Source organism: Zeugodacus cucurbitae, chromosome 5, assembly GCF_028554725.1.
Source record: "Zeugodacus cucurbitae isolate PBARC_wt_2022May chromosome 5, idZeuCucr1.2, whole genome shotgun sequence".
NCBI classification, from domain to species: Eukaryota; Metazoa; Arthropoda; class Insecta; order Diptera; family Tephritidae; genus Zeugodacus; species Zeugodacus cucurbitae.
Window position 1 is genome coordinate 70636108 of NC_071670.1, and position 22498 is coordinate 70658605.

At 34.2% G+C, this 22498-nt stretch overlaps 1 protein-coding gene across 3 annotated transcripts in view; it reads left to right on the forward strand.

Moving 5' to 3' along the window:
• Nucleotides 1–530: 530 nt before the first annotated feature.
• The window catches only part of LOC105219296 (adenylate cyclase type 9), a 163193-nt gene continuing 141225 nt past the window's right edge, over nucleotides 531–22498 (forward strand). For all 3 annotated transcript variants that reach the window (XM_054231221.1, XM_054231220.1, XM_054231223.1), the window contains exon 1: nucleotides 531–1270. The gene's annotated coding sequence lies outside the window, so the exon portion shown is untranslated. The remainder of the gene's footprint in view (nucleotides 1271–22498) is intronic.

Here is a 22498-nt window from a genome sequence, read left to right on the forward strand (position 1 = left end):
AATTAATCACTATTCATGAAGTACTTGCAATAAAAACAACATAATTTCCAGTTACATTTTCCTACATGGACAGTACCAAAACCCAAATGCAAAGTATCCCAACATTTCTGTGCATTTGCAGATACCATTTGCTGAAACCATTTACAGCGCAACATTACTCAGCAACATTTACCCATATACACCTTTAAACACAGATACACACACTCATACCCATACCTGCATACAGTTGTAAGTGCTCACACACACAGACATCCTCATTAGCAAGCAAAGCCGCTTGTTCTTACCGATGTTGTGTTTTGTTCGATGCGAACACGTTGTCACATCTCCAACACCGAACCAACCAACCAGGCGGGGGGCGATGACCAACACAACGACACAAACAACCTGTAAATTTCCAGTTTCGGTTGTGAGCCAACACACAAATACACACGCATGAGCGCCATCGAACGCGACGTCACACGCATGTGGCTGACCTGCGGCGCAGCGCTGGCGACAGCAGTGCGGCGAACAAAAATCGTTCCGTTGCTCAGTTGTGTTTTGTGCGGCGCGTGTGACGGTCTCCACGGTTCTCTTTGGCGCATCGACTCCACTCGAATTGACTCGAATTGACTTGGCTTGGCTTGACACGCCGATCTTGACACGCAAGCCAGAATGAAACGTGAATTGCTCGTAGACACAAATAAAAATGGAAAAAGATAAAGAAAAAAAACAAAATTTAAATAATTATTTATATACAATAGCAACAACAACAATAGAAGTAATGACAAATGAGTGGCTGAAATATAAGTTGAACTGCAGTGTTTAAGCTAAGTGATTGACGGCGGTGATTCTAGTAGAATTGTGTTTGGCCATCGATTTTTACTTTTTTTGATTTTTGTAAGCAACAATGTGGACCATGAAACTCGCCGGCTGCGCGGCTACGAGCATTTATAAACATACAAACGCGTTCTTGTTTTAGAGTGCAAATGTAAACAGTGTTTTTGGCGTGCAAAATTCGTGGCAAATGAATGCAGGTGTTGTTGTAATTGTTAAACTGTTAGATTTTGAAGTGAAAATAATTTACATAAAAACATACAAACAAGTATTTAAAAAGCAAAGGGTGAATATAGAAATTAGAAATAGTGAAATTACTGGTGAATTAAAATTAATTTAAGCGACCAAAAAATAATTTGGGTGAAAACAAAAAGTGAAAAACAACAACAAATACAACAAAACTAGCGTAAAATACCAACTTTAAACAGCAACAACAAGCATCAACTGTTTCGACTAAGTAAGTGAGTGCGAAGTATACTAGCGAGAGTGTGCATGTGTGTCTGTGTGTGTGAGTGACTAAATCTTTGTTGAAGCGTTTTTTTGTGTAGTCTTCAGATGCTGTCTGTCCGTCTGTCTGCTGTTGCCGCTGCGAATTCACTGAAAGAGTATGAGTATCTGTGAGATACATTTTCGCACACTTGCAGCGCAGCGCCGCAGCAGCGCCTAGGTAGCGCTAAATAAAATGAAAAAATCAACAAAAAGTATACAACAACAACAACAATAGCAGACAGTGAGCACATGCATTGCAGCAAGTTGTTGCCTTTTTATTTAACTGTCACCCGCTCTCTCTATCCTTCTCCGTGTTTGCGAATTTCGCTTTACTCTTTCCTTTGATTTTTCGCCTTTAAGCGCGGCTATAAAATGTAGCTGCACTTCTGTTTGCTTTCTGGTTTTACTTTGCCGTATGTTTGTTTACTTCTTTTTTAAGGGGTATTCCCCTGTGGCAGTCTTGAAGTTTAATGTATTTCGCAAGCACAAATGGATTTCTGTCATTTACTCTATAGCATGTCTATAGTGCATGTCTGTATGTATGTATCTCACTGTGTGCAGTTGCAGCGATTATAAAATTCACTTTTCCGCTTCTGCTGCTGCATTTAACTTCGAACTGTTTCTTTTTCGCCTTTTTGTTGCATTTTGTTTCACACAACTGTTTGTTTCTGTTGTTGTTGTTTTTGATTATCTCACATTGTTCGCTTGTCTGTCAGTCCAACTATCTGTAAATGTAGCGGTTTATTTGTTTGTTTCCCTCAGATTTTATCACTTTTCATGGTGCATTCTCTCAGTGTATCGCCTTTGTTGCAGCTTCTAATCGCCTGCTTATGGAAAAACACCGATGGTGGGGGGTGATTTGACACAAGACGCGCTACAGTATACTGATTTCCTATGTGTATTTAAACATTCATATCAGCATGAGAAGTGGAGTGTGCTTCGAAGTCTCACTTGAAAGTTAGAATGTGGCAAGACATCAGTGTTTTTGTAGAACTATAGCATTTCGCTCTGCTCAGTGCGAAGTTGCTGGAAATTTAAAAAACAATTTAAATGCTTTTTCATTTTATGGAATCACTTATAGTTGACGAACATTAGTCCAGTTTTAAAGGAAGTGATTTTCTACATTTTTCTTTCCTTTATTACAGAGTATGATGCAAGGGTCAATACTCTTTTGGATTATTTTATAGTTTTTAGAACACTGAATTGTACTCTGAATTTTTTAAATTTTTATTTATCATAAAATTTGTAAAGAAAGCTACGACAATTGAGTTTCGAAGATAAAAAATATCATAGTGTAATTGTGACAACCCAGTCATAAGTGATCATTGAGATGCCAGACCTCACAATAATACCTCTTCTTAAGAATGAAACAGAAAATCACAAGACATCTTATCTGTCCGAAATCCCGTTTAAAGTCAAAAACTCTTTATTTGGTGTCCAAGATAGTCATAGTAAGATTTACCAAATCTGAAGATATATCTTATAGGGAATCGTAATCCTTAATATTTTCTTCAAATGTTCAATTGAACTTTATGGATTTTGTTTGAAGTATATTTATTTCACTTGGTTCCTAAAATCATCAGAGACACCGTTTGAGTTAAGATTACCTATGTATATAGAATGTGTTGTTAGATCACAATCAGATTTTTGTTTGTTAACCACATAGTGTAACAAAATATGAGTTTAAAGTCTTTGAACTAAATTAATCAACCGCAGAAACCATTTGAATTTTTTTATGAGTCAAAGTGCAATTCAAACACTCACTGAATCTGCTGAATTTCTATTAAATTTAATTGTAGCTTCCCATCAGCTAATGTCTTCCAGCTGTACTAAGAAAGCTCCACTCAATACAATTCCATCCATTTCTTGGCGCTGTCTGCACATTGTTTTGGAAGAGTTAACATCTCCACTTCTACTCTGCTTTTGCGCGCTGAACGTCTATACCTTTTCACTCAATTTGGTGTTTCCTCGAGATGCTGCACGTGTTGCTTGCAGCCACTGCCATGGAGTGCTGTATACTATATTCATTTTATGTTTTGTTGCCGTTTTATGATGGCTTTATTGTTGTGATGTACTCAGCGCAGCTTTGTGGTTAGCCAGAGAGATTTTTCGTACAAATAATGTTTGTAAAAGTTTTGTCTTTCTTCTGTCGCCTTGGAATTTTATGTTTTCCTGGCTTGTGACACACAGTAAATACAAAAGCGCTTCTTTAAACTTAAAGCACAAGTATTATGGATATTAAATTGGGTTGATTTTTATAAATTTTGTATGAAGACACCGATTGATCATATAAATAGAGTCAAGTTAGACCAAAAATTGTTCAACATATGATTGATAAAACATAAGATAGATGTCGGGAAGAATTAATGTTACTATTGAATTTATTCTCTATTTTTGCAATAACAGTATTTTAATTCTATACCATATATAGGTTAACATCTAAGAAATTTATTTGATGTGCCGTTATCCCACTCTTCTCTCCAACAATTCAATTATAATTGTTGGTTTAGTTTTTATCAACCACCATATTTCCACCACTTGTAATATTGCCATCACATTAACTCCGCAGTCTACATTATTACATGAATAACAGTAACAATTGCGTGCTTTTATTCTAAGCTTAACTTTTACATACAATTACCCCCCCAACTCCCTCTTCCTCGTCGGTGCATTAAATATTAAAGAGCGAGTGCGCTATTACTCCCGCTTCAGCGTCAAGCGAAGTTATAATGTCAATTTGTAGGCCAATGAGAGTATATATATATGTAATTTGTATGTACCGTTGTCGCTTACATACATATATGTAAGTGTTTGTATGTATGTATTGTAAACACTATATAATGCAGGTACAACGCTTTTATTGTGGCCTTTATTGTGTATTTTACTGCAATTACATGACAACATTATGACTTCAACAACAAAAACAACAACAAAATACAGAAGCAACAAACAATGAAAAACGTAAACTGCGCTCAACTGAACAACAAAACAAAATGACAAAAAAGCAAAACAAATGAACTGCACACGAGTGTGGCGAATTGAAACAACGCGTTTTCTTACCATTTTCCCGCCACTTGTTGTGGCTCCAGCCAATATGTCACCACACATACACACACACACACATGTTTCGTATTGGTGTATGTACATTTGTGTGCGTGCATGAATGCAGTGCTGGCCGCGAGCTCCACAAAGCATTCCAACAATTTCATTAATTATGCATTTTATGCCATAACATTCGTTCAGCGATTGTATAACACTCGTACATGGCGATTTGTGTACAAACACGAACGAGTGGCTTTTTCGCTTTTCCACTGCAGCAGCGACACTGCAGCACTGCTTGTGTGAATTCCAGCGTCCGCCAACAACGGCCATATCAACTCTGTGTGTCAGTACGTATTTGCTGTTGTTGTTGCTGCAGCAATTTGGCTGCAAAAATTCTTTGAATGACGAATGACTGTAAAATGCAAACAAATGAATTAAATAGAAAAGAGAGGAAAGTTGAATTCTTGATTATTGCAAGAGTTATTAAGAATTAAATACAATACAAATATTAAATATTCACTTAAATATAAAAAAACAGTGTAACATGTTATTATTGAAAATCTTGTATTTAAATAATTTTATTATTATATTAAAAGTGTACATTTTCACAACATTAATTTTTTTAAATTAAAAATAACTAATTTATTTTTCATGCTTAAAATTGGTATTTCTTGAGATATTAAAATCTTATATTTTGTAAAGTCATTGTCTAAGTAACAAGATCCTCTTAGTAAATACATAACTTTCAAAATGCGCTAAACTGTTCTCAAGTAAGAAAATATGTAAGTAATTCCTCTCCGTATTCAGACTTAAGTCCAGATAATATTTGTTATCCACAACTTATAGTATAATAAAGCGGAATACATGACCATAACTCACATTGTGAAACACGCACCCTCTCCCACATGAATGCGATGCAACGCAGCAACGGCCTTTCTATGTCTTCCGGTCTTATTTAAAAGGCTTAAGGCTTTGCATGAGTGTACACTTATGAACCGGGAAACACTGTAGTGGTGGGTAAATAGCCCATTCACCGTCATGCGTGTGTGCCACCCAAAGTTAGTTGCCATTCTCAGCCATCGCGTGTTCGTTCACTGAGGGGTATATACACTTTCATACATATGCAATCGGAAAACATTCGGGTTATCCTAGAAAAAAAGGTATTCACTTCATTACTATAAAACCGTTATGCCCAAAACTTTAAGTAGTCCTAAGTTATGCTCTTAATACTTAATTAATTGAAGACAATTTCTGGGAATACGTACTTTCGGAAATTAAAAGTTGTCTCAAAAAGGATATGCGAGCTAACAATTTTCTCTCACAGACCAAAAAACGTTTTTCAACTCCATAAAAGTGAGCATTTGTCAAATTATTAACAACTTCATTTGGGTGGCAAGTAAACAGGACAGACAAACATTGAAAAGGCCGCTTTGGGGCGCTGTGTTCATCTTCGGCCTTCTTCTGCTGTATAATTCTCGATATAAATATTTGAGCAAAAGTGCTCGTGTTTTATTGTGCATCGTTGCTTTCAAACATTTACTTACATAAATTCCATCCCTGGTCTTAGGGAGGAACACGCATGCCACTCTATTAGTCTAAAAGGTATGGAAAACTTTTATATATATTATTTGCTGTTGTATGTGAGTGAGAAAAATTATAGACAAATTAGGAAAAAAAAGGCTCAAAGTCAGCTTGAGGTGTAACCAGCTTTTTTTTTTTTTGATTTTACACACTCCTCTGCCATTTACGTATCATTTCAACTGAATCATAATTATCAATTCTTATTTGGCAAAAGACATAATACCGAAAACTGACTCACAACACAATTATTCGAATTATTATTCTTCAATTACGACACAGAACACCACAAATGTTGCCAATAAAAAACATAAAAAGTGGAAATAAAATAAAAAAAACGCTGAATTGAGCTTGTGGATCATGCTTGTATGAGTGTGTATGTGAGAGTGTGTAAACCAAATGAAGCCATTTAGCGGCGCTGAAGCTCATTACCTCACACTCGACGTAGCTTATTTGGCGGGGAAGGTGTTAATTTTGGCAATACAACTCAACAGACTCATCAGAATTGCTCCGCACAAATTTCAATTTCAATTTCAATGCCTCGCTGTTGTTGTTATTGTCGCCGTATTTTCTATATTTTCATTGCAGCAAAATTATTTGAACTTTTATTGTTCAGCAATTTCGCTTTATGTACTAGTGCTGGCATATGCCGAAGACGCTTTGATGTCTGGCGCGATGAGCTTGAAAAGTCACATGCACACACATATACAAACAAATCGAATCAAATCGAATCGAATCGAATCGAAGAGACGCGAAAAATCTGAAATAAATTTTAAACCAACTTACGCTCAACTATTTTAATGCCTTTCCCCCATAAATGCTTTTGTAAATTGTTATTTTCCATAAAATTAAATTATTTATATTTTATTTTCGCTTTTTAAACGCAAATTAGCAATTTTTTTTTTTTTTGTGTTTGATTTTCTTTTGTACGCAAATCAAGCGTTTGTTTACGCTCGAGCGCCTTTTGATGTTGCCACTTAGAATGACATCATTTTCACCAATCATCCCACTGGCCACCCGGCAGAACATTCTAACTACGACCCGCTCGCCTTGTCTTCCCACCAGCTCCAACACATAGAAAATGCAATAAAAGTTTTTGAAAAAGTCTATTTTAGTTTACACTCTTTGAATGCCTCATAAATTATTGACACTAATTTGGAATTAATTTTCGCCGCTGATCGATGTGTTCAGCTGTCACTATTTCCTTTCATTTATCATATTTTATTCCACAATTTGTTTTTGAACGCAGTTCATCGACAGCTGACACCTTGATAAGGCCAATGCCATGTCTGACACATGAGTAATTATTATAGACATACATAAGTATGTTTGGCGGTGCAAGCGATCTCACTTAGACTGGGCACATAGTGGATGCCAGGGATTCGTTCAACAAGAAAACATTTAAAGAATATAAACATTCTTCGAATATTCTTTCTATTAGTTCATCAGCTTCCTTTTTCCTTTTTCAATTAACCGCAATAATTTGATTTTCGGTTATAATACATATTTGCGAATCCATAACTGATCGAGCTATTAGCTGTGAGGCAATTAGGCTTGACTTTAGCTGAAGCCACCGCCGACTTACTACAGATCAATATCTGTTTACATAGCACTTCGGAAGCCTTGTGAAGTTTTTATATTTTTTCAATATTTTCCTAAATCAGTAATTATTTTATGCTGTGTATGAGTGCTGATTGCATCATGAATTTCTTTAATTTTTTAAACTATATTCCATCCAAGTATGTAACTGAATACTTCATACTCCCCATATTTTATTAATGGACCACCGAAACTTTTAGTTGTATTTTGTTTGTATGTTTTTCTAACTCAACAGAAACGAAAAGGAAAACCAAAAACTTAGAAAAATACATATTTACATACTTTAATTGTGCAAAAGAACCGTAGAGCACCAAGAGCGCCACGCAGCTTCAGCACCTCTGAGTCAAGGTGACGTAATGCAAAGCCACGATCAGCTGTGAACACGCATGCCATGCATGCTTGTTGTTGTTGTTTGTATACTTTTGTATATTTATTTATTTTTGTTTTTTGTATAATATTATTGTGTGTGTGTGTGAGTCTGTGTTGCGGTTGCGGCTACTTTTCGCTATCCATTTCAATTTCGTTCTACTGAAATAGATACGCGGCACTTGGCCAACGCACGTAGCAACACATACACAAATATATAAACAAACGGCAAAGAACACATGTACATAAAAGAGTATAAAAAATACACAGAATATTGGCAAAATGAAGAAAAACGACGATTAAAAACAGTTAAAGCTGAAAAGCAGCGCAGAAGTCGCCGCTACAGATCGCGGCTTTAAGAGGCGTGCTGCCCCCTTTTGTTGCTGTTGTTGTTGTTCGTGGTTTTGAGACGGTCGGCGAGCGTAGCGACTACAAATGTTGGGCGGCATTCGCGTATACGCACACAAATATTCACACATACATGTTGAACTATGCTCCATAAATACATACAAACAAAACTAGAATCTCTTTGCTTTGAATGTTTGACCGAGTGGGTTTACAAGTGTGTGTCTGTGTGTAACTGGCTCCAATTCACTTTGCGTTATTTTTTACCGTTTTTTTATGTATTTTATTGTTTTATAACATTGATTTTTCTTCACTGGTTTTGGAATTTAAGACAGCTTTAATTGTTCTTTTTAAAATTGGCTTTCAATAAATATTATGCAGTCGCGCGTTTTCCTATGGCCTTTTTATATCTCCGCTTTTTGTTTAACTATTTTTATTTGTTTTCGTTTTTCTTTCATGCTTGAAGTTTATATTGTTGTTGTTATTTTTATTTTCATTTTTTTTTTTGCATTTAATTTCATTCGGCGCGTCGTCTTTGGCATAAATGATTACCAGCCGGCAGCTTTGCAATCAATCGAATTGATTTTAATTGTATATTGATACAACATGCAAACAATAACAACAACTATTAACAAAGAACCTCTCAAAAGGAGGCAAAAAAATGTTTTATTCAATTTTGACACATTTTTTTGATCGCCACTTCTATTGGCGCGCACATCGGCATTCTTTGTGCGCCTCACAAACCAGAAGTCAACCGGCAATTTGGTCAGCACTTCAATTGGCAGAGCATTCGATGCGCGCGCCCATATTTCGCCACTTAATTAAGGCAATTACGAGGCGGTCAGCTGCCGCACTGAAGGGGCGCTTGTTATTCATGTTTACATTCACTTAATCAACTTAATAATTGTAGAAATAAGTGGGTGTGTTTGTAGATATGTGCACACAAACATTTTAAAATCTTTCTCGTTTTGTCATACATATTTATTCGAAGGAACCTTTCTTATTTGAATCTGTTTAAATTGATGTTTTCTACCACAAAAGAGTATTCTCATGGCTTTAGTCTAATGAAAAGAAAACCTTTTAACTATTTTTAGCAACACAAATCCAAGCTATTAACACTCGAATAACCTTATTAAGCGTGTCGTTGCAGAGCACATCTAAAAAAACATCAAACAATTATGCGTGAAGAATTAGCAACAAATTAGCATTAAAATGTTGATACACATACACACGCATACACATATATTGCAGGTACATATTTATGTATGAAAGAAAGAGACACATATACATTAAACATTATGACGTCACACACACATATACGCATGTGTCACACTAAATGTTATGAAGCGCTGAAGCCAGTTGTCAAAGTCACTACCAACAAACAATAGCAACAATTAAAAGAAACAAGCGAACAAAAACAAATACAATACATTTCTGCCGACTGTGACAATGACATCTACGATGACAACTGCGTGTATTGATGGCACATAAACAATGGGACACGACAAGTAACTTTAAAGCGTTAAAGACGATAACGATAGTACATTGTTGGTATAAACATGAAATTAGATAAAATACATTTAAGGAAAAGTTCGCACCATGACCTTTGACCTTTGACATGCAGAACTCGTCTCTGTTTTGGTATTTAAACCATCTCAAAGTACATTAAATTTTCTATTGGGCCTGGGCAAACCTTTTGTTTGAACTACAGAAACATACTCATGGACAGAGAGAGTAAGATTCCAAAAGAAAATAATGATTATTATATCAAATTTTAATTATTTCAATCCAATAATTTTGAAGAAATGTAATTTCAAATTCTGTATCAGCAACAACAACAACTTAGTGAATTGATGTGTCTGTCTCTTTGTCGCGTTTCAATCGCAATTATATGGTCAATTTGTGGTTGGGGGTTCTACATGCCTTTCTTCAATTCACATAATTGTTGTTGTTGTTTTTTTTTCGTAGCACCAAAATAAATTAGACTATTTGACCAGACAAATTTGTATGTATGTGTATTTTTGAATATTTAAATGTTCAATGAATGTCATGCATAAGTAATTATCAGATTTTATAGCTATCAAAGTGATAATTTATAAATAAAAATGATTTATTAAGCTAATTAATTGTGAGAAATTTGATAAGAAAATATTTTCTCAGCTTTTATTATATATGAAATATTCAAAATTGAGGTTGTTAAAGCAGAATTATTTTTTTTTAAATATACTTTAAACTGAATTTAATTTAACGTAAAACGTGACTGAAATGGATTTGATAAAGGTTAACTAAGGTTTTAACGATTATTTTATATTTTGATTAACTTTATTCTAAGCTTAGCCTCCCCTAAGTACTAAGTAATATGGACATTCAAGGAAAAACAAACGTCTTGCAATGCTGATCTAAAATCCTATGCGGCTACCTTATTGAGTAAAAATTACAAAAATATAATATAGAATGATATAGAGACTGGCTACCCGATATACTTTAAAAATTATGTAATAATTTACAAGGTAGATTGGAGAAGTGGAGGAAATATAATAAAACCATCCTACAAAGAAAACCTAAAAGGTGGTTAACTGTTAACAATGAAACTAATTAAAAGAGATTTTGAACCGATTTGAATAAGATAGATAGATTTAGATAGCCGCGGTTCAAAATATTAAAATGACAAATAAATTATTTGTGAATAATCATGGTGATAAATAAATATTTATGTTTCCAATTATCTTCAATAGAAAATCACTTTTGTTTAACTTTTAAAATTCTTCCTTTAAATAGATTTCTGCAATAAAATTCTTAATAACTGCTGTCTGGCATATTTAAAAACTCACTGGAACAAAAAAATCGCTGTTAATTTTTGTTGTGACAGGAAACACATTTTCAAATTACTAAATTATATTTTGTATATTTTTCCGTTGCTTACAAATTATTTTATTTCAAAAATGTATTAGCACAAGAATACAGCTGCTTTCAGCATACGCTCGCAATTATTTACAGTTACAAATCATAAAAATACTTTCAGCTTTCAAAAAAGTAAATATTAAAGTTTACCCATTCAGTCGACCCTAATGGGTTTATGGCCCACTCTGCGGCAACAGGTGGCTGCTGGACGGCAAATAAGCGCATTTTCAATTATGCACAGGCGAGTGTATGGTGATATATGTATATGTATATATGTACGAGTACGTGTGCAATAAGCAAATAAACTGTAATTACTAGACAAATTGGTTAAGCTGTGTTTATTGCCAAGGTCAAGTCAATTAAAATTAAAGGGTGTTCAGCACTAAGTTATTGAGACCAGCCAGAAGCGCCGAGTATTTTTATTTTATATAATTCTTTTGTTAATATAAACATATGTTCTGAAATCATGTAAACTTAGTCTTACCGCATTCCCCAGCGAGATAATTCATTTTCTGGCATTCAATTCATCCCATCCTCATTGGTGATGTCTAAATTTTATTTATTTGTCTAGCGAAATTTCATTTCAATTAACCAAGATGTTCACCACGCAGCCACATTGGTATGGAATGCACTTGAACTTTAGCAATTTACAATTAATTGCAGTGTAAAAGCACTTAACTTCCGTAAATGTTGTTGGAAATTACGAGCTTAATGGATGCCGGGTGTGAAAATTTACATCAATTCGTATAGACACATTATCATATGTATATTTATGAGATTCCCATCAATTGCAGAGAGTGTGGTGTTGAAACGGACATTACTTTACAATTTATGTCTCTAACTTATTTCACACAAACCAAACGCAAATTGCGGCAGTTGGCAACACTCAACGGATAAAATTGTGAAATATTAATTTTATGATATTATAAAGTATTGAGATCGAAGCCTACTGGGAGGAGGAATGAGGAAGATCACATACATAACCTCAATAGTTGTTTAGGGTTCCAATGTTGTCTACTTTTGAGGCTCCAAAAGTATTCTATAGTTCTCGTCCCACTTCAAATGATTACATTTAAAATATTTTGTATTTCAAATATCTTGAATATTTGCACAATGTGTACTCGTATATGTACTGAGCATTGACGACAATTTACATAAGTGAATATTTATTTATTGAAAAGCATTTAACTCGGCTCGTTTGCTCGCTCCGTGCGTTCTAAATAAACAACAAAGGTGTAGGCAAAGGTTAAACGTATGGAAATGTTTGCACTTATTTACTTTCGAAACGCAGCCCATAGGTGATTCAGCGAAGCTATTAACCCAGCGGAGAAATCAATGCATCCCATATAGAACATTTATTAGTGGTTTCAGGAACGAAACTGGTTTTTATTTACGTTCTTTCATATATAGATCTGCTTCGGAAAAACGACAAAAATGTCAATAAATCGATTAAGAACGAGTAACTATGTAGTTCCTTAACACCGCACTCTCTTTTTGAGTGACTTGGTTTCCAGAGAAAATTAATATTTGATCCGGTATTGTTGACTTCAACGAAATTAGCCATTCTAACCTCAAAACGATCAAGAAGAAGTAGCCCAAAGCGTTGGAACACTCTAAACATTGATAAAAACAGGCACATTCCATGTTCATCTTCGGGATCCATTCTTCATACTGCAAATCATCCATAATTTATCATAATTATTTGTATCTTTGCTTACATCGATTTGATGATTGGTGATGGATTCGAGCCTGACTTCAGGGCTGCCGGCATTGCTTCCAGATTAGCAAAGGGGTACAAATCTGTTTAAGGGACTTAATTCTCTGAACCGAAAATAATTCAAATAGAATGTCTTGATGGTTATAAGTAGACTGTGCAAAGAGTTCTCAAGTGAATTCGTGTTTAAATATATTCGAATATTATTCAAGTGTGCAGATCGGTCCGATTGAGATTACAAGTGTAAATGAGTTTAATATGCCAAAAACACCATATGGAGCACCCTTTACTTGTTTCGTATAAGCATATAAAGTATAACATGCGTTTGCCATCGAAAACTAATGTTAGCATATTTTCATTGTAAATAAATTTTTTTTGTTTCCGAAATTGCACCATTTGTATTGTGAACACACAAGCACACATACACACACACGCATGGAACATATGCAAATTTGCTAACTTTTATTAGCGAAATTCACTTTCTCGTACACTTCTACACTCTCTCATGCGAATGTTTTTGTATTAAAATGTGATTTGAAATTTTGGTTTTGTTCAGCCGCCATGCGCCCTTGTTTCTCTTTGAAATTCAGCTCGCTAATCCGCCGCAACCCTTTGATTTATGCCCCAACAAACAGCTAACGGCACAATGCGTACGAAAATTTGGCGCCAAAAATGCGAAAATCAAGGGAACTATTGAGGCGCGGTTGGAACCTTGCTCTAGTTCGGCAGGAGAGAACAGAAACATAAATTTCTAAATTTGATGTTTCTGTTTTTGCAGTGTTTATTTCTGTAAAGTGCTCAAAACTGAAACTGAAAAACTTTCAAAGGCTGCGCGTAAATATTTGCATTTTCATTTGACTGATTGCGTTCAGCTCCGACAAAATTCGCCTCTAACCCTCTCGCACCCTCTCTGTGTAAATATGTGTGTACGAGTAGATCTATGTTTATTCCCTTTCCTTCAATGTTAGCTGGGTAATAATTTATAAGTACACATGTCATACACATGTTCATACAGATATATTCTGATCTTTCGTTGTTGTTATTGCAGTTGCTTAAAATTCCATTTTTCTTACTTGTTGTCTAGGAAATCCTAAAGACTGACAAAAAGTTTATTTTACGAGTGTTTACCGTTTCGCATATATGACTTGCTGCGCTACAGTTTTATGGACGCAGTTAATCTCTTAAGACGAATGTTTTGCGATAAATAAAGATAATTCGAGATCGTCAGAAAAAAGTTATGGTTTCTATATATTTTGCACTCAATCATTTTAGCCACCTGTTGTAACTCATACCTTTTTTGTGAAAGTTGTTTCAAAGTAGTTTATCCGAAGTAGAAATATTTATTGACAAAATGGCAGATGTGAACCGGTTGCTTTACTTAGCATATATTTTGGATCATTAAAACCAATTATTTGGAATTTATATCACACATTTATAATATTGGTGCGACTATAAGGAAAGTGGCTTTGGAGAGAATTTTTCTTATGGAGTGAACTGTGATTACTCGAGTAAGGTTAATTCTAAGAGAGAACTGAACTTTGCAAAACTTTAACCAGTAACATTTATTCTTTTTCCGCCTAAAGGTAGGCCGCAGTTTCTTATATCTTCAAATATATATCTGTCAATTGATCCAATATACTCCCGACAAACGTTGAAAGTATAATTTATCTTATTTAAAACTTCGAAAAATATTTACTACTTGAAAGAGAGTACAGCGGAACGATGACAATATGCTACTCGTATTATTGATCACGGTATCGATAGTATATTTTAAAGAGTTCGACTCACCTATTAATTACTGTAGTGCTTGTAACTGCTGCTGCAGTTTCATTCAATTTACTTTTACTTAATTACTCGTCATTCTCACACAATCACTGCATTCCACCATATTGCCATATTTGTCTGCGATTATTTAGTGAACACTCTGAGCTCGTAGAATTCATCAAAGTCAATGCGTTGCGCTCACATTTGCATAATAACGGAGACAAATGCACGAGTTTTAAATGAGCTGGGGACCAATAATGCATACAAAATATTGCGGCAATTGTTGTTGCTGGCGAGCATTAAATTGCTCACTAATCGCACGAAATTGCTCAATGGCTGCACAATTCCAGAGCATTCATAGTCGGCGGCCGTCAATTGTGGCTCTCAATAGTTGAGCTTAAAAAGTATAATAATTTTGTGAAAAAAAATGAATAATTTGAAAGTTGTATGGGATAATATTCATATTTTTTATGTAATCGAATGACTTTGTGATTTGGGGCCTATTCTAAATATAATTGATATAATTATAGTATAGCAGACAGTTGTTTAAATTTTTTTGTTTTTGATTTCATAAATGTCTATTTCATACATTTTTAGATAAATTCAAATGTCAATAAGCAGAAACAGGCTAAATTAGCGTGAGTAAATGTGGAAGTTTTCAATTAATTTTACCCAATTTTTTCGAGTATCGATGTTATATTTTATCCCAAGGTCATAGGCCAGGATACTAAAAGTAGAAATACCTAGTTTCGCTTAAGTCGACTTATGCTATTTTAATATATTGTCATTGATTAAATTTTTTCTTAAACAATTTTCATACCGTTACTGATTCTGGAAACAATTTTAATACTTGAAAGTGACGAAGAGAGCGATTATCTTTATTCTGTGACTGGACTGTGTCCTGGACATTTCCTCTCAGAAAGTAATTTGAAATCCGACAGCAGAGGATTCCTTTACTTCATATAATTTTCTACATGTACGTTCTAAGTTCTGAAACCATTTCCGAAAAAATGTATGTTCTTTCCGGTTACTTAAAATTGACTGACTCTCATGGGATCGTCTATGGACCTTAGTGTTGTCATCAAAGTACATTTGTTTGGGAATGGAGAATGGTTCACATTCGACGACTGTTCTAAGATAGGGTCGAAGCTCCAAAAGAAATACCTAATATTGGACACATCATCAAATAACTCACATATCTACCATTTTAACATCGAAACATCGTATGAATGCCGACCACAACGCCTTCCCCCGCCCTGAAACGCCCTCTGTATTAAGCTTATTATCACAACATTTGTCATTGTTGTTGGAATTTTCAGTAATTACAACTCAATAACAAGTGCATGGGAAAAAGTGAAAAAGGCGAACACACATACATACAAACACACGTGAATACTTATTTATTATTGGCGCTGCAGTTTCAAGCGCCGTTCAGCTGAGAGTGTTGCTTCGTGCTTTTTCAACCTTTTTAATATCATTTCGCAAATATTTGCTGTTGCTCAACGACAATTAATTGTTATTGTCTTAGACGCAAAATTACCGCGACAAATTACATATACATAAGTACAAATATACATATATATCTACTGATATACTCAGCCACGTGTGCAAGTGTGACTGCGTACGTGTTAATGTGCGATGTTTGTGAAAATATTGAAAATGGAATTAATTACGTGTATTTATTAATGCATTTTTATCAGTTAGCAATTGAGAACAACAATAAAAACACTACCACTTTGAACAACATACATACATACATCAGTATATAGTTAGATACTTTCATGTAGAATTGTATTTATGTATGTTTGTAAGGCTAATGTTGCACATTGAACGGGAAGAAGTCACTTCGATTCTTCTAAGAATAATAAAAATAATATCTTTTTCATTTACTACTCATTTCTCTTCCAGTAAAGTGTATTTATTCCCATATAATGACCAACGCAAAGACACCTTTTTAATGGTTTTTTTTTTTTTGATAATTTTGAAATATGTATATGTGCGTATGAATTGAATGTGAAAAATGTATTTTACAATATAATTTTTGTTTTTTCCCTTATATGGAATGGTTGCTTTGGAACCAGTTTCCGATCTCAGATACAGCAGGCTACCAGCTCATAAATTCTCTAATCGTCTGCTGCAGTTTTCTGTTTGCTTTAGAGATAATTTCTAGAAGAAAATAAGAATAATAGGATAGGATAGGATTTTAATTACATAATTTGATCACTGAAATGGATATTTTTCGAAATACATGCATCTGTTCCCTTGTCAAAGTTACAAAAATGCACGCATGCGCAAGAACACACGTTTTGATATGTTCGTTTTAAAGATGAAGTATTTTGTAAACGAGTACTGGAGCTATGTATCTGCAAATATGAATGGTTTTAACTTCACTTGAACTCAATTTCACTGATTTCTCTGGGTACTAATCAAAATAAAATCTTCGAAGTATTTAATTAAACTGACAACGTAAGTCTGAACAGACGCATTGTTCAATTTATCATATTGATTGCCTTAAAGGAAACCAAGAGAACATAACGAGAGAAAACAAAAAAAAATATTTTTTTTTTTTTTGGTATCACAAATACAGTTGCCATAAATATTATTGAATACAGACTGGGTGAAATGTATGGCGAAAGACGACACATGTATTCACCGTAAGTGGGATGCACATACCGTAAATCTTACAAAAACAACAGAAATAAAATGTCACTGCAACAAAAATATAACCGATCGATGGAAGCACATGTGGGTTAACTTTTCGCTTCAGAAAAAAGTATCTTTTTTCGTAGACATTTTTAGGATAGCCGGTTTTTGACGCGTCTTTTATCAGCTTTTGCTGAACAAAAAAGGCATATTTCTGAACTTTCAATGAACCTGAATTAATGTGTGCCCATTTCTTTAGCGCAACACAAAGGCACTTGCGACCAGCTGTTTGGCCAGCGCGACGCTTTTTTCTTCCGCATTATCACTTTTGGTTTTTTGAGGCTGACACCTTCGGTTGAGCTTCGTTGCAAATTGATGCTGAAATCTGTCACTAAAATTACTCTTTGACACTTTTGTTACACCTCTTTAGCATTCTGCGCTGCTTCTCCTTCTCCCTTTGTTATTCCTCTGCTGCTGCGCTCTGCCAGCGCTCGTGTTCCACTGCATGCGCACTCAACCTTTGGCTGCCAATTGCACACGAAAGTGATATTTAATCGAGAATCAAGCGGAGTTACTTCATCACTCACAGAGCATAACAACTGGCTTAACGCATCAGCTGTTGACGTCAGAACCCACATACCCACACACCGGTGGGGATCGCATAACCGGCTTTTGAGCTCTCACGGAGCCGTGCGTTTGTCATCGCTTCGTCGCCAACGCAATCGCCATAAAGCGAGCTGACGACGAGTTCGAGCGTTCCAATGCTTTTTGTCTCGACTTCGTTATTACTGTTGCGTTATGTCGTTAACATATGGTGTTGTATATGCACCTACATACGGACGTATATGATATGTAACTGTAGTTATTTATATATTCGCAGTGTGTTTGTTGGTGTCTCGCAATCGCCGGCTCAGTTTACATGAACTTGGCACTTTGATTGCTTCGCTTCATTTTTTGCTGTTTTTGCTTTAACCTTTATAAATGTTGTTGTTATTGTTGTCTTGAGCTTCTGTTTCACCGTTACATAGATATACATTGGCATTGCTCTCAGCTTGCAGTCGCAGCATCATTATGAATATTATAAGAAGATGATGAAGAACAAGAAGAGCGCAGCCAGCAGCTGTTTGGTCTGTTGGACTTCCTGCTGTCTTCTTTCATAAATTATTAATGTGTAAATATTCATAAAGTTGTTTACGTCAGTTATTTTTGTTTTCTGGACACTTTATAAAAAACAAAAAGTTGGTTTAAGAATATGTTCTCTGACAAATTTACTCAGTTCATATGATCCATTAGGAATCATCACGTTTACAAAACGAGTTTGATTTGTTATTTGTTGAGTTATACGTAAAGTAAAGGAGGTGTGGCATCGCTCCTCTAAAATTGGTCGAAATTGAATTATAAATTTTCTAGGCCCCTGATATCGAACATGAAGACCTCAGCGTCTTATCATCTAATAATATTATATATACGCTGACAAGACTAAGACGTTTCTACTCTACGATAAGCTCACAGAACAGGGGTAGATTTATAAATAAACTAGCTATCCTATCCTAGGGTAATATCCAAATTCAAATAAAATTTATTTGATTGGGACGATTGAGAGAGAATAATCAAAACTACAGTTTTAATTACTAAATACCTCAAATACTCACTTCAAAATTAAAAAATTAAAATTAATAAACGCAAAATCACTTCTCTCTGACTGCTATTTAACTTACGATTTCAATAAAATGTAATTCCAAAGCAATAATTAATTAAATTTAATAACGATGAATTACTCTTTTGAAAGAACATTGTAAAAAAGGCAGCCAAAAAGGCAATAAACCATATCAAATGTTAACACAGCAAATTAGCGAATGTAATCACACAAATTGCCATTGTTCTCTCTTGCTTTCTGTTTTTTTTTTTTTTTTTGGTTGTGGCATTTATTTAGACAGGCCTTCATTTCACTGAATTAACAAATGAAATTGGAGGTAAACGTGCAGCAGCAGGGGGCTGTCAAAACATTGGTGCATTCCAAACTGAATGGAATTTAAGAAATAAAAATTAAATATATGCAAAAAAGGTAAACTGAGTTCATTTAAGTATAAATAAAGAGGTCTTTTTAATGATTATTTTATATTCCGATTAACCGGCTGCTAAATTGAACTTAATAAGAAAGTCATCGTATCCTTTTGTCAGATCTAATGAAAGAGTCAAAAGCATATCCAGCAACTGGAGGGTTTATGTGTGATTTTAAGTTTAAATGGTGTGAAAGATTCTCACTCTAACACAGTAACTGCCTTCCCTAAATAAAAGCGTTGGCGGAACGTTTTTAACGCTCAGAGTTAACGTCGATGCGCCATCCCTAAATAAAAGCGGCAACTTGACGTCAAATATCAAAATGTTTACTTGAATTGTTGTTGTGAAATTTTATTGTACAGAGAAACTTCGTTTTTCGCAGCCAACTTTACTTCGGAACGCTCTGTCAAAATAGAAAATTTCAACCGCTCAGCGTCGCCGTCGCGTTATTTAGGTATGCCCCATACCAATTGTATGGGCATCAGAATTTTTTGACAGTCATTTGCCGCTGCCGCTTTTATTTAGGGAAAGCAGTAAAGGATTCATTGACGATGGAGAACTTTCGAGGGAAAAAGCTAGAGAACTTATAGAGAACCCAAAACATTGCGTAAGGTCTCCATTGAATAAGAAAATATATTTTTTTTTGGAAAATCCGCCATTAACTGTGGAATGCACCTTTGAAACATTTAATAAATATGTATATTTATCCATACTTCGATATATATGCAATGTCCATTTGTTGAACGCGTCGAGCTGCAATTTTTCGCTGTCGTTGACAAAATTCTATGTTTTTACATTGAGACACAGATATCGCCTTCTGCATTTGCGCTTTTTGTCTGACATTTTTTATTTATTTTTACCCATTTTTACTATTTTGTGTATTTTTATAGTGTTTGTTGTAGCATAGTTCATTTTACCAGCTTGTTTTACATGTTCGCTACATTTGTTAGTTTGTCCTTTGCAATTTTTTCAAGTACATGTGTACTGACGTGTCCACGTATGTTTGTGTGCGTATGAGTTGACAATTTATTTTATTTAATTTTTATTTTTGGAATTTTTTGCTGTGTCTGTAGCTCGGTGCTTGTGTTCACCGCTTGATTGGTGCAATGTTACAGACATTTGTTATTTGTCCCATCGGATTGCCTTTGTGCTGAACAAGGTTTAATCGCTTTTGTTCTTGTCTATTTGCTGACAAATTGTTTCATGTGCAGATTTTTTCGATTTCTTTTTTCGATTTTTTGGACAACGTGATGTGATACTCGGAGCATATTTACTGTAAATTAATTTGTATTTAAGTTTTGTGTTTTCCAGGCTTGAGAAGAAAATTCAGGTTCAAAATTTGAAAAAAAAAAAAATATAAATTTATAAAAAAAATAAAAATTTATATTTTTTTTTTTTAATTTTTTTATAAATTGAGTGACAAAAAAATTAAATATAATAGGGTTCGTAATTTTATGTTTATAAGTGATTCTTAATTTGAAGTAGCAGTTGTTCTAGCACTTCTGGAAGAGTACGCTATTCTTTTTGTTATAAAATTCAATTTCAAATACTGCTACTGAATGGTAGAAGTGCATGGAAATGTTCTTCATTATCATTATTCATAAATATTTTCACACAATCGCTTTCGACCACAAATTATTTGTAGGCCATTAAATAAACCAAATAATTATGAAAATTTCCATCGCTCAATTTGTCTGACATATTTTGCTTTTATCTTCAATTTACCACAGAAATTCCAGTGATGATTTTTGACAATTTTCACACTCGCATTTACAGGTTGTTCGCGTTGGCCGTTAATTAATTGCGCGACATGTAATGAGCTTAGCTGTCCAAAATGTATTAAATGCTTCAGTTTGCCCGAAATTTCATTTAAGCCTATTAAAATGTAAACTCAATTAAATTTTGGAAATTGTTAGTATGAGCTGAATGGCGGTATGAATACTTGCGGACTAATAGAGTTTGATTTTGGTGAGGAGTAATGAAATATTGTAGTGTCTTTTTTAATTTATTTGTAGAAATATTGCAAAATTACTTTATTTTTTATTTTCTTAGTATTATTGATGAACATTACATGGACTGAATTCTTATTACTTCGAAAATGAAGAGATCTCACTCAGATTAAGACCTGATATAAATCATCATAGATCTATTGATAAAAAAATCTGAAACGGAAAATTTATAAAAATACCTTAAAGTCCAAGGATTATACAGCTAATGACATCTATTGTATACTAACCCATCTAAAATGGCTTAACTAAAAACAGACTATCATGGGATATATTCTATATGAAATTAAGTGAAAAAAAATTTAAAAATTAAACTCAATTAAATCATTCGATATTTTATGGTACACATATGCCCGGTTTCACAGTCAATGCTTAGGTTGTGCTTAAGATAAAACAGAAATATTGCGTTTTACAGTTCATACTTAAGTTCTGCTTAAGTATTGAAAATGGGAGACTTAAGCAGTGCTTAAGTAACAGCTGATTTTTGTTTTGAATATTGACTTATTTGTCAAAAAAATAAAATAAAAATTATTTGCTGAAAAAATTTTTGGAATTTCTTGCATTCAATGACGGCTATATGCTTTCCTGCGAGTTGCAATAGGTGCCCCCACTCGCTTGCGGTGAAATTCGGTGTCCTTTTATTGTTTCCATCCATTTCCCAGATTCTAAATTTATTCGTCGCAAAGTTACTTTTCATCAACAATAATTTCAATTTGTCAGATGGTATTTGTAAACAAATCTTTATTTTTGTGCTGCCATATATCATAATAAAATTTTAAAGAAAATAAGCATTGACTGTGAAACGCAAATGACTACTCAGTCAACAACAATGCTTAGTTAAGATTTTTTTTGGGCACAACTTAAGTACGAACTGTGAAACCGGGCAATAGTATATGCATATGTATAATATATACTATACACAATTTAACAAACTTTTTGAAAGAAAAATATAACAAAATGTGCCTGTGAATAAGGTAAACATATGATATAATTGTGTTTTTATGCTGCCACGCGCTAAGCGTTTTTGCAAAAGATGAACTGCGTTTTAATGTTTTTCATTTATCTATACATCAGCATATGTATATATGTGGTTACATAAGTGAAAAATTGTTGTTCATAATATTTGACATTGCCAACATGGCGCCACTAAATTACAACTCCACGTCAATATTGCGCC